The sequence below is a fragment of the Bombus impatiens genome, unplaced genomic scaffold (assembly GCF_000188095.3).
Source record: "Bombus impatiens unplaced genomic scaffold, BIMP_2.2 scf_0494, whole genome shotgun sequence".
Taxonomy (NCBI): Eukaryota; Metazoa; Arthropoda; class Insecta; order Hymenoptera; family Apidae; genus Bombus; species Bombus impatiens.
The window spans coordinates 9,634-22,278 of NT_176913.1; positions in this window are offsets into that span (position 1 = coordinate 9,634).

Sequence of the window (12,645 nt, forward strand, 5' to 3'; positions counted from 1 at the left end):
TTACTTAAAATAATAGTTAAAGTATTAAAGTAAAAATAACAATTGGATCGCTATGTTTATTTAAATTACAATTAATATTCTTTTTTACAATCACGTCAACCCATAATGGCGATTCAGTAGAAATAGTAAGCAAAGTATTATAATTTTTGGGAAACATATTCGTTTGTTTCAAAAATTTTCGCGCTTGTAATTTTTGATTCAAATATTTTGTAGAAGAATTTTAATAATAATAATTTCAAGTTCCTTTTTTATCTATTATCTTCTATGTTCTATTTCGATAAATTCATCATACAAAATGAAATAAATTTATCATACAAAAATTCTGTTGTTAAAAAAAATAATCAGGTCGCGAAGTAGAAATTGTTATAATAACTAAGGCGATATAAATTTCAATCTAAATTGTACAAAATTGAAATGCAGATTCTTATTTAAGACATACTTCATTACGCCATAAATAATGTTCCTAATGTCATTAAAATACAGAAGAGTGAAATATTGGTTATAGTGATGCTCGGCTATCGTCTACCAAATGTCGCTTTCAAAGTTATTAAGCTATCGCGGAAAAGAGAAAACGAAATTTATCAACGGATTAAGCAACTGTGCCTATCTTTAAACAAAATAGCATAATTGATTTTTGTCAAACATTCGTAGACAGGTTCCTCTTTGTGGCATTTTTCATTCTCCAATATTCAGGAAGTATGTACAACTTCTAACTCCAAAAGGACACTAATTTTACTTTTATCTTCTTTCGAAATTTAGAAAAATTCTTTACATAACATTTATTCTTTTAAACATTTAAAAGTATGTTATCATACCGTCATAGATGATTAAACTTCTTTCTTGTAACCATTATCGATAGCGAAAATGGTTTTTGACTACTTTCGACCATGGTTAAATTTTGATCGACCTTACTTTGTCACTTTTTTATTTTATATCTCTAATCTTATATAGCCTATATTGTTCTTTTTGTACAAAATGCATCGTAATAAACTTGTTTATGTAATACACCGTGTGTTCATCGTGTACAGGTGACAATCGTAAACCACATGATTTATGTATCATTACGACTCGATGTACGCGCCGCGATCGCAACCGTAGAAGATAAGAAAAATGGCACCGAAATCGATCACGTTCTTTCCTATTCCTGTTACTTTCGTTCGTGCATACTTTCAGTGAAATTTCCGTTGATCAGGTTTCGTTAAGATGTTTCCCCACCCACGGGATCCTCTGCTCACAGTGAATATACTTACTTAGGTGGCACGACATTAGATAATCGGTTGAGTTCTTGCTGGCTCGTGCATCGGCGCACGGGTCGTGACTTTCCCCCTTTTTGCTGCAGCTCATCGTGAAGCGCGACGATATTGTATAATCGATTGTATACGATTCGATGGAGAATCCTCTTGCTCAGATTAGGGGACATAAATTTTAATCGATTAGTAATGGATTTAACTTAGCAACAAGCGGTAACAACAATCGTCATTGATAATTTATGATTCGTTTCTTTTTTCCTCGTTTCTTCTTTCCCTTCATTATCTTCTCTGTTATGAAGACGAAGCCGACGTTTACTGATCACTCTTCTTCTACTCAGGTTTTTTAATTACATGTTTAATTTTTTATTTTATAAAAAATTATTAATTCTGGTGATATAAATTTTGTTTTTACGTTTACAATAATATTTTAATGTATTATAAATGTGGAACAATAATTCGTTCAAGACATTTTTCAGACAAATAACGCAGACAATGTGGTAGCTTATTTAGTCATTTGATTTTTTATATTTATATTATTATGGTATCAGTATTCTATCCTACATTGTATAATATTAAGATCTTTCAGAATTTAAGTTTACAAGTTTAATAATGATTAATGTACAATTTGTTGCAATATTTTTTAGTATACAGATGTATCTTCTTATAAGATAGATTTATTTCTACTTTTAAATGCACAATCGATGTTTTATTTATAATGAAATGTATAATCAATGACTCTAATGCTTTCTATAAATAGTAATTGATTGTGTAAACTTGTCAACTTAGAAACAGTCAGTGATGTAAATTCTTACCCATGATTTTGAAATTCCTGATATAGCTTTTAAGTGTCTTTAAAATGTTGTTTGAAGTATCTTATACGATAAAAGCCATTGGAAACGACTCTTTTGTCTTCTAATGATTTTGTTGTACTGTCTTTTCCCCTTTTTGCTAAAAATTGTTTCCAAAGATCAGCCAGGCAATACAATTTATTGCAATTCTGATGCCAATACCTCTCTAAAGAACAAAGAAATATTATTTAGAGACTCGAATAAATCACCGTTAAGACCAAACTAAACGTATTTTCATTAACCATCAGTCAGTTTTGTCTTTTCGATTCAACAACCCCATAGAAACGCAGCAAATGTTCCCTGAAGGAGGTCGCGAGGTAATCAAATTCCTTCTACTTTTTTAATAGAAATTGCAAAAATTACAGAAATAATCAAGATGTATATAATACCGTATTGTAATTGAAAAATTTGTGACGGTGTGTCTCCTTTTCAATTTCCAAATGCAAGATGTAAATGGGAATTTTGTTCCTTCGTTTAAAGATAGTAAGTCTTCTATCATAGAATCGCAACATGTAGAATAAAATATTACCATAATTGTTCTCGTAAGTATAATCTTGTAGCCCATAGGTTGCAATTGAGTCCTCTGAAATTAAGATAACAAGTAGGATTATAAATCTTAATCTTTTGTCGAAGACGAACAACGAGCGACAATTTCAGTTGTTATAACGATTAAAATAACAATCTTGACTGAATCTCTTGCCAGTCTAAACCTGATTGATACGTTATATATTTTGTCGAAGAGAAACCGGAACTTGTTGAAACCGTAAGCGAGGTCAATTATTTCGTCATGTTTCTCACGGGGATACTGACTTGAATACATCACTGATATCTTTTCAACCAATCTTGTGGTTCGTGCAACAGATGTAAAGCGTTCAAACGTTACGTTTGCTTATATAAATATATCTAACGAGTTTGATTGTCGCGATGCATATCAGAGTTGAGCTGTGATGACGATGACCGAAATATGGTCTTCCCGTTTCACTATTTTCAGTTTACTTAATCCTTGGATAAACTACCAGAAACCGTAGAATAAAACTTTCGTTCGTGTCATCGTAGGAATGGATAATGGATTCGTGATGGAATGAATAAATTATCCCTGAATAAGGACACTTCTATGTTCTAGAATAATTTCATTTCTGATTGCAGATATTGGTACATATATAGTAAAACAGAACAAAGTATATCATTAAAACTATTATAACAAAGCAAATTGAAGCAAAAATATTAATATTTTTATCGATATCTTTAGGTAGCATCTATGAGCGGGCATAACAAATTCGAAAGAAGCTTGGTAAAAGGACCTTGAAATCAGGAATTCAATTCCTGAGTTGAAGTTGAAGCTCTTATAGAAAGTCCATACTAGAAAGTTTTCATCTTTCAATTTATTGACTAAAATTGATTTTATACATAACTTAACCTATTCTTGAATTTACATACATAAAAGATATTTTATATAGAGAATGCCTTTTTTCTTAAAAAATTTTACGAACGCAAAAATATTATCCTAATTAAACAGTTGAAGTATCCACTGCTATATACATTCAGTACATTTTCGTACATTTAAATTTGCTACAAAATGCATGAGAGACCCGCAGTCTAAAGATAATATAGAGTTATATAATTTAAATAATCACTTTTCAAATATTCTATTGCAACAACGTCCAAGCGTCCACCCACACAATTCTATCGAAGAAAAATTAACCAAAGACAAACTTTTCACTTAAAATCTTCCTACCAAAAGCAAACGCACAGTCACTTTATAAATTCCATTTCATCCATCATGTGTTCACAATCATTCTCTCGATTCCCAGAAAATTTCACTCTCTCTCGAAAACACGATCTCACGACAAGACAATTCATCGTTTTCTAAGTAGTCCCGTTCCATTGACGTCGATTAGTGTACTTACTCTTGTACATGACAAACCATATATATATATATATATATACACTCGTTAATCGAACAATAATTAACCCTACAAGTCGAGTATATCTAACAAGGCTCGCCGTGTCGATCCTATTGAAAAGGAATAAAATGGTAAGAAACGAGATGAGCATACGAAGCTGCTTTTCAAAGAGGAACCCGCGCACGAGAGTGAGGGATTTCGTAAGAATCGAGACTGGACCACACGAGGTCGACGTTGTCGTGGTCGTCGCCGACGACATCGTCTTCGTCGCCACCGACTTAAAGGCGCTTGGTTGCGTAACGAAACTAGCGAACACGATGGCACGGATCGGTTAAATGCCACCACTCTGTCGGTAGACGACCACCGATACATAGATACTATACTCTGTTGCGTTCGCATCGTACGTTTTTATCGTTGGAACTATCCGAGACACTCACAGGTGAATCGATTCTCTGTTAATAGTGGTGCTGGAGGTTGCGAGGGTGTTTCAAAAATGTCAGGGATCCGCGGCGCTTTGTAGATGATAGACGTTAGACTGGCTTGTTTCTGTAGAGTTGGATAAATTAGTACTCGATTTACGATTGTACGTCATTGAATTTTGTAGTTTAGTAATTTCGTTGGATTTCAGAGCGGTGAGGAGTTATTAGTGATGAACTAATTAAATTAAGCGGGACTTAATATTAGAATTTTAATATTAGAAATTTAGAATTTCCAGCTAACTGAGCATTATATGAATTGATTTGGATTTAATTAAAAATTGTATTCTATTACTTTAATTAAATATGATGGAAATTTAAATTTATGCTATATTCGACATTAATTCAGATTAAAATTAGGTAATTATATCCTGTTGTGATATATCTAAATATCTCAGTATAAGATACAAAATATTTGCAATTTTGAATTTGGAGCTAACTGAACATTATATACGATGTTTGTATGTGACTAAATTTAAATATGAAGAATTTGATTGAAATATGATGAATTTTTATGTACACTAATTAGCTGTAAAATTGACAATTATAGACATTTGTAAACGTCGATGATATCACGATATATTAAAGAACATATTATTAAAGAGATCATATAGAGTAGATGAATTAACAGTTTCTATGATCGAACGCATCATTATTTAAATACCTATCATTGTTCGAATGCAAATCATTGCTCGCAGCTATACCTACTTTATACTTGATTTATTACGTTTAAGATTTCAAGAATATTCTCAGTGACTACGCTTTTATACCTTGTGCCTAATGATCTAGCGAAATGATCCATTTAAACACTATGAGGCGTATAATGATACGCGTATATAACAATATATAAAACTATTCTGTAATGATTGAAATCGTTCTTAAACTTTATCTTGCCGCCTGCCAAAAACTCAGTTCGAGGATACTTTACATCATCATGAGCAATCGCGAAGCGCATTATGCATTCGTGAGGTTTCAAATGGTATCTCGGATTAAAAAGAAAAAGGAACAACACGGTCAATGATGATACGAATCTACCCCTTTACCTCGAAAGTGTCGTCTAGCCTGGCCGTCGTGAATCACTCTTCGTATACAAGACCGGTATCGATCGATTTATTTCGTTCGTGTCCTGAATAAATTATCGATAACATCCACAGAAGAGACTAATCGCGAATTCAACTTCCTCTCCTTTCTTCGGATACATAAGTAGCATTGCGCTGGTGGAAAAGATAAAACCGTAAAATTTCGCCGATATTCAATTAACACTGAAACGCGTCATCTTTGTAACCGGCTGCTTAATACGCTTTCTCTCTTTAGACCTTCTTCCAGTTATTGTATTATGTAATTTCGCCGTGCAATTCAAATGCCAGCGGGCATTACCTTACCTGGATCAATGGAGTACCCGATTGAACGATTTTTTTCTTCCTTCTTTTCCTTCGGTTATTGTGATTGCTTCCAATTAGTCGAGCACTGATTTATGTACAGTAGTCGTTATTAACGTTGGAACACCACGGTGTTGGAGAGATTACTGCTTTACGATAATATTACTGACTTAATTATCTTTTAATAAATACTCTTTTAAAAACACTTGTCATACTTAATAGTTTTATTTATTTAATGTGCACAATAAGCAATAAACTAAATCATTGCACATACATGATCAGAAATAGAAATGAAAGTAAAATTCGTTTAAATCATCTGAAATGTATGTGAATACATTTGATTATGATACAATGTGAATTTTGATTATTTTAATTGATTATTTAAACCATATGATTTTGGTGCAAGATTGTAGTTGGTTTCGAGATAATATTAGGTTCTATTGGAATGGATCCATACATATTTAATACAAAATGCATACATACATACATACAAAATGGACCATACATAATTCAATAAAATAATATAAAACAAAAAGTAGTATGCATCGATTATTTGCTTACAAAACGAAAGAAATTTTTGAGACAACCTAATATATTCGAAAATTAACACGCAAACTTGAGAATTATGTGAATTGGATAGAAATGAAATGTGTACATAGAGCATTGATCTGTGAAGAAGAAATGAGTAAGTCACTTCCTACTTCCTAGTGACTAACTTTCATTTTCAGTTTGATATTTTGAAAGTTGCAATTTTTTGCGAGTTATCTCACGCAAAATTTATATATTTGTACTATATATCTTGCGATCATGATGTTCGTGTCTCATTACAGTGCTGAAGAAATTTTTAAATGTTTCGTACAATATACGTAATAGATTCATAAAAGATTTCCACAGGTGTTCGAATACTTTCGTGAGTCACTGTAGATCAAGTCACTCCTAGCAAGGGTTAGAGAAGAACCAACATTATTGGCGCATCAATACGGTTGGCCTAGATGGTTTCAACGATATCTTGCCATAGTATCGCGGTTCACAGGCCGACGTGAACTTTCCGTTCCAACGTTCCATGGCTCCCCTAATCCTTCGAGCATCCTTCTTCGGCCATACTCACGCGAGCACAATTGATTTATTTCGCGGATTCCAACGACATAACAGTCGCGCAAACCGCGGCTATATGACAAGATCTAACCACCTGTGTGCTGCAAATGTATACGCACCGCTGCATTATGATCTTCGTAAATCATCAGGAATCTTCCGAGTGCTGCTAGAACGACGCTTCGCGATAAGATAGTTTTCAGTAAGCAGATGAAGATGAAGAGCATTAAACGCAGATTTTAAACAAGTTCGAGTAGTTAGGTACTTGAAAGACAGCATTTTTTACTTTTATTTTATCTAATTAAAGTTGTATCCAGTTGTATCCTGTGAGTGCTATTAGCGGCTACCATAATATAGTTGCATTTCACAGGCTTACACAATGCTATATATTAGAATACATTAGACTAGTCTGTTATTGAGTAGTCGTACAATATTTGCATTATTATAAATAGACATATTGTTCGTAACAGATGTCAATTACAGAGATGGCGTTGCTTAACTGTAACTAGATCAATTGAAGAAGATCCTTTTAAGAGATATTTTACTATCTCGTTCTTACTTAGGATCAAAGATGTTATGTTGAAACACAGCACTTGTTTTTTCAATAATTAAATTCAAATAAAAGTAGGAAGCTCCGGTATCTTAGTTTAATTCCTTGTAAATTGCTCACATAAATCATTTTCTTGCCACTTGTTTAACTTGACACGTTTTTTATTTGGAAGTTCTCTTTTTAGTGGTAGAAGGAAGCTGATAAAACATTTTAACAAAAAATAAACAGGTTACGCGTCTGACAAATTTTCTCAAATAAAAACCGAACAAGATATCTTCCGCATCACTGCATTACTTCATTCAATTAATATTTATACAACGCCATCAATAAACCTGTTCTACGATAGTCAGCGTCATTGAAGTGAATTTTCTTCACTGGCGCGATGGCAGTTAGCTCTGTTCAAAGGCCACTACTAGATAAATCATATTCAAACCTGAAGCATCGATACGTCGACGTCGCCAAGAAAAACACCAGTTCGTCCCGTTCACGTGGAAATATCAACGTCGAGTACTGCGTGATAGGCGTTTCGATCAACCACAAGTGTTAATCGCTCCTCCTATTTCTCCACCTCTTGCTTACAACCTTCAAATTATTTCATCACGAACTAGGTCCCCTCTATAATTAACCAATCAACCAAATTGACATGAATTATTGGAAATAACTAGAAATAGTGAAATGTCATATACAATAGTTTAAACCGAAAATTGTTCGAATAACCGAGTAATTCCAATAATAAACGTTCGCACATAACGTGATTATCCCAATAAGTGTTTGTACGTATCATGGGTCGGATAATAGATGCTTGGCATTAACTAGCTCGGATGAACGAGGTACGGGTGAAGAAAGTTCTGCTCAAAAAGTTTGATTTATAAATTATTTTCCTTACAGGTGAGGATATTCTATTAGTGGTTTGTAGTTGATGTTTATATCAAAAGTTTTAAATTCCCGATTTTCTAAAATGATAAAAGCACGAATGCTTGTCTTCTTTTGGAACTTTTTGTCTCTGCAGACATTAATTGAAGAAAATTTGTGCGACAGAATTAAATATACGATTTAACGAAACTTAAAATAATTTATTCATTTTTTCTATGAAGGTTTTGTAACGACATGTGAGTACGTATAGTTAGTCGCATTATTTAAGATAGTAAATTAGCGATCAAAAGTTTGTTCCTACATAAAATTGTGAAAGTATCCTTTTTATGATGTGACAGCTGACCTCTCGATTGATTATTGCTAACTCCACAACAACGGTAAATACCTGAGAGATAAGTCATATGAAAATATCATCAATATCCTGTGAATAATAGTTTCATTTAAGTGGAATTATCTACACCTTGTCTAAGGAACGTTACTATACATACACACAATAGAGAAAAGAAACAAGTGGACAGCTGGTGGAAGCAGGTATCAATTGAATTTAATCGAACTGGTACTAGTGCCATAATATTCAAGTTCTATTTATTATATATCCTTATAGCTTTTTGGTAAATGATTGAAATTAATATTTACATTTTCTTGTAGAAAGATCCCTATTTAACGAAACTGTATCTATACTTATATCTACTATCTGTCCACTTATCTTTGTCCTCAACTATATAGTAGTAAAAGTATAGTAGAACTATATTTTATAATTTTTCGAAGTATGCAAATCATTATGGACAAGAGTGCGTATTCACTCGTGAAAACATGAAAGCGTTTTCCCTAGTTCAAGTACAAATTCGCAATACCTTACCATCATGACAAGGATAATAAACGCATAGCGAAAGCTGTATCTCGGCCAAGGCAAGATAATCGAGAATCACACGAAATTATTATTTTTCACACGATATTCTTCCAGGCCATCCGCTGGCCTTCGTCTTACGTTCTCCGTGTTCACCTGTTTTTTTCAATATTTTTGGAGAAACAAGTATCTCACGGCCAACTTTCCTCGTCGATGGGGGCAAGTGCATCGTCGTGGTCAGAAGAAATGACGGTTGCGGAAATGCAATTTCGCCCGAGAACGGCATTTCGGTTCGAAGCCCCTCTTGACCGATCGTGACTCGTGTTGTCTCGCTATTGCGACAGAACGACTCCTCGTTACCTCTCATGTAGATGCAGCAGTACGACCTTTGCAGTAACGTTGCGCGATTGAAAGAAGACGAAGAAAAACAGTGATAGAAGAAGGATATAGTACCTGACGAAATTCGGAACTCGCTTTTTGTCTAGCGAATATCTTAATGTTCCGTGAGATTCGTATCTATTTATGAAATATGCTCAAAAACGAAACAATGATTACATAAAACGGAATTGTTATAGAGGAAAGTCTTCGATCTTGCAGAATTTATATTAATTTACCTGTAGATTTTTTACTTAAATTAGGTTTTTATTCGGTTGATTCGTTAAATAAATTTAATTTTAATTTTTTAAATTTTAAATTTTAAAGTTAATTTTTTCACATATTCGACATATCTTAATTACCATTACTGCTCCAAATGATGCTAATAAACTTACTATTAATTTATATTATTAAAATAATTCGTTCATTTTTTATTATTTAACATCTCTGTAATGTTGCTTATTTTTGTATTGGAAATTGACAAAATCTGCCCTTCTGTTTTAAACACCTTATACGTAGAAATATGTATATAGAGAATTTTCGAGTGTTTTCTCATGCACTTACATAGGATTTACATATTCGCTAAGAACATCCGCCTTTTCACAGTTTCCTATGAGAATGTATAATCGTTTAACGAATTTTACGAGAGTTACGTCATTGGAAAAGAAAGATCAGCTATTACATCATTTGAAGAGAAAGGATAAACGCGCATTATTAAGTATGGTAACGTACAAGTCGGTAAATGCATTTCCTTTTACGCGACTATGGAAAATTCCTCGTTACTTTTTTTATTCCTTTATAATATGTTATTATCGTTCTTGAATGTGTTACTTATTCTTGTATAATCGATTAAAAAAATGTGTGAGATCAAACAGATACTTCTGCTGCAACTGTTGAGTGCTAAAAATGACTTAAAAAATAAACAGGGTTTAAAAGTTTAATACGTATTACTATTCTTAATAAATGTCTGTAGGAGTTATTTCTTCATCTTGGACCAAACATGTATATAAAAAGATCTTAAAAAATAAAATATGCGAGAAGAGAAATCGTTGTACTTGTCCATATTTTTTTTTAATAACCACGAGAATGTTTTATCGCAGAAGAGAAATACGCAAAAGCTATAAATTGTGTAATACCTGAAATGATACGATAATATTTCAAAGTAAAATATATGCATATGTACAAAAGACAGCATCTTCTTTATAAAAGCATTTACTTTTTCCTTTATAAAAGAATTATTACAGGTCTTAGAATAGGTTCTTATTTTATCAAGTTACTAATCATCTTTGTTTATTTTATTTTACATCCTTTTTCGTCTTTTCCCATTTAAGCCATTTAAGCGAACAGCAATAAAGTCACGTTCTATTGCCATCTTATGATTCACTTTATAATTACAAGATGATTTTAATCGAATTGCTAAGATTCGTGTGATCAAAATGATATCAAATATTTGCACCAATTAACTCCTTGACGTACGATTTAATTGAGACTAATTCGACATTATATACTTCGCATATGACGATTACTATCATTATTTGTAAACATTGTATTGCCATGACGAGTCAAATTCATCACTTAAGATCAGATGATGTATGATTATACTTGCAAAAATTCTTAACAACTATACATGATTAACCTAGATGTTTCAAAATCACATCCTATCAACCAATATTCCCAGTTACACTGACATAATCAACAAATATGTACATACGTACACAGTACTACTATCAATCGTCTTTTAACTCAACCAAGTTGGCCTCAAGTCCAGTTAACTGATGTTCCGTCATATTCGTTAAACAAGATCTTTCCATCTGATTTTTCCATCGCTACCTTCGTCAACAAGATGGTAAAAGCTCGTCGAATAGACCGATGAAAGCAGATGAAGTGGTGATTCTCAACGTCTACTCACGTTTTCTATGTTGTTGTCGGTACAGAAAGATTATCGTGATGTAATTGCGCATCTGGCACGAGCATATTGTCAACGTACAGTGATATCGTGTGTCGGAAACCGCGTGCAAGAAGTACAAACGAAACAACGCAGGCTCGTTGACATTTCTGCAATTTCACACGTTTTTTACCAGGATTCGCGGCTAAGCAAATTAACTGTGCAATTATCGCCGCGTTCTCTTATGCTGCTGGCGAAATTAAGTCCACCGCTCTTTCTATGTATCTTGTAAATCGACAGAATGCTAATGGTTCGCGCAGGAAATACAGTCGCGTAACGCGTTTTACTGAAATGTACCAGCATACGAGCATATAAATAGTTTGGTCGGTTTGTGATGATAGTGTGTTTGTGATAACGATTTTATCAAAGTGTGCAAATTAATGATTAATTAATCGATAATTAGAAGAAACGCTTACTAACTTTTTAGTTACTGAAAACATAACAATAACATATTGTACTGCTTACTATATACAAAACTTACTAAAGTTTATTGTTATTTCTGCTTCTTAATAGATGTGGTATAATATTCTTTAGTATTCGTGTGAATTTATGCTATTTTTAATCTCTATAGATTTATCATGACCCAAATAAATAATTTATATTTAGCAGGAAATTATTGAAACAAATGAAATTAAATCTTCGTTACATTACCCCCGAATTATTCCTGTTGTAAACAAAACTATTGTAAATGTCATAGAAGAATGTACAAAAATATACCAAGCATGCGAAGATATCAATCATAAGAGTTACTATTTATCTTAATGATTTATAGAAACGTTAATTGTTCGAGTTCCATTATTTTGACGTCTTTATTTCCTTTATTATTGCATAAAAATGCAACTTTATTTGCTAGAGAGCCACTCGTGATATAAGAATTACAAAACCTTAAAAATGACTTTCATCACAATTTTTAATCAGTAGGAAAATATAATCTTAGAAATGATGTAAAGGAATGTATGTATTCGCTGTGATAGATTATAATAAAAACGTAGTAACATTCTACTCGAAGAAGCTACTTTCAATGTGTAACTTTTAAAGGACGCAAGAGTCAAGTGCCTCTTCTAAATGTTTGTATTTCGTCATCTTAAATTATCAAATTAAATATT